The sequence below is a fragment of the Salarias fasciatus genome, chromosome 8 (assembly GCF_902148845.1).
Source record: "Salarias fasciatus chromosome 8, fSalaFa1.1, whole genome shotgun sequence".
NCBI classification, from domain to species: domain Eukaryota; kingdom Metazoa; phylum Chordata; class Actinopteri; order Blenniiformes; family Blenniidae; genus Salarias; species Salarias fasciatus.
In genome coordinates, this window is record NC_043752.1 from 20,567,868 (window position 1) to 20,570,005 (window position 2,138).

The following is a 2,138-nucleotide window of genomic DNA, read 5'->3' on the forward strand; positions in this document are numbered from 1 at the left end:
TCCCTCTAGTTTACTCTTGTTGGTTTACTCCCTCTGGTTTACTCCCTCTGGTTTACTCCTGCTGGTTTACTCCCTCTGGTTTACTCCCTCTGGTTTACTCCTTCTGGTTTACTCCTTCTGGTTTACTCCTGCTGGTTTACTCCCTCTGGTTTACTCCTGCTGGTTTACTCCCTCTAGTTTACTCTTGTTGGTTTACTCCCTCTGGTTTACTCCCTCTGGTTTACTCCTGCTGGTTTACTCCCTCTGGTTTACTCCTGCTGGTTTACTCCCTCTGGTTTACTCTTGCTGGTTTACTCCCTCTGGTTTACTCCTGCTGGTTTACTCCCTCTAGTTTACTCTTGTTGGTTTACTCCCTCTGGTTTACTCCCTCTGGTTTACTCCCTCTGGTTTACTCCTGCTGGTTTACTCCCTCTAGTTTACTCTTGTTGGTTTACTCCCTCTGGTTTACTCCCTCTGGTTTACTCTTACTGGTTTACTCCCTATGGTTTGCTCCTGCTGGTTTACTCCCTCTGGTTTACTCCCTCTGGTTTACTCTTGCTGGTTTACTTCCTCTGGTTTGCTCCTGCTGGTTTACTCCCTCTGGTTTACTCCCTCTGGTTTGCTCCTGCTGGTTTACTCCCTCTGGTTTACTCCCTCTGGTTTACTCCCTCTGGTTTACTCCCTCTGGTTTACTCTTGCTGGTTTACTCCCTCTGGTTTGCTTTTGCTGGTTTACTTCCTCTGGTTTACTCCCTCTGGTTTACTCCCTCTGGTTTACTCTTGCTGGTTTACTCCCTCTGGTTTGCTCCTGCTGGTTTACTCCCTCTGGTTTACTCCCTCTGGTTTGCTTTTGCTGCTTTACTTCCTCTGGTTTACTCCCTCTGGTTTACTCCCTCTGGTTTACTCTTGCTGGTTTACTCCCTCTGGTTTACTCCTGCTGGTTTACTTCCTCTGGTTTACTCCCTCTGGTTTACTCTTGCTGGTTTACTTCCTCTGGTTTACTCCCTCTGGTTTACTCTTGCTGGTTTACTTCCTCTGGTTTACTCCCTCTGGTTTACTCTTGCTGGTTTACTTCCTCTGGTTTACTCCTGCTGGTTTACTCCTGCTGGTTTACTCCCTCTGGTTTGCTTTTGCTGGTTTACTTCCTCTGGTTTACTCCCTCTGGTTTACTCTTGCTGGTTTACTCCCTCTGGTTTGCTTTTGCTGGTTTACTCCCTCTGGTTTACTTCCTCTGGTTTACTCCCTCTGGTTTACTCTTGCTGGTTTACTCCCTCTGGTTTGCTTTTGCTGGTTTACTTCCTCTGGTTTACTTCCTCTGGTTTACTCCCTCTGGTTTACTCTTGCTGGTTTACTCCCTCTGGTTTGCTTTTGCTGGTTTACTCCCTCTGGTTTACTTCCTCTGGTTTACTCCCTCTGGTTTACTCTTGCTGGTTTACTCCCTCTGGTTTGCTCCTGCTGGTTTACTCCCTCTGGTTTACTCCCTCTGGTTTGCTTTTGCTGGTTTACTTCCTCTGGTTTACTCCCTCTGGTTTACTCCCTCTGGTTTACTCTTGCTGGTTTACTCCCTCTGGTTTGCTCCTGCTGGTTTACTCCCTCTGGTTTACTCCCTCTGGTTTGCTTTTGCTGCTTTACTTCCTCTGGTTTACTCCCTCTGGTTTACTCCCTCTGGTTTACTCTTGCTGGTTTACTCCCTCTGGTTTACTCCTGCTGGTTTACTTCCTCTGGTTTACTCCCTCTGGTTTACTCTTGCTGGTTTACTCCCTCTGGTTTACTCTTGCTGGTTTACTTCCTCTGGTTTACTCCCTCTGGTTTACTCTTGCTGGTTTACTTCCTCTGGTTTACTCCCTCTGGTTTACTCTTGCTGGTTTACTCCCTCTGGTTTACTCTTGCTGGTTTACTTCCTCTGGTTTACTCCCTCTGGTTTACTCTTGCTGGTTTACTTCCTCTGGTTTACTCCCTCTGGTTTACTCTTGCTGGTTTACTTCCTCTGGTTTACTCCTGCTGGTTTACTCCTGCTGGTTTACTCCCTCTGGTTTGCTTTTGCTGGTTTACTTCCTCTGGTTTACTCCCTCTGGTTTACTCTTGCTGGTTTACTCCCTCTGGTTTACTCCTGCTGGTTTACTCCTGCTGGTTTACTCCTGCTGGTTTACTCCCTCTGGT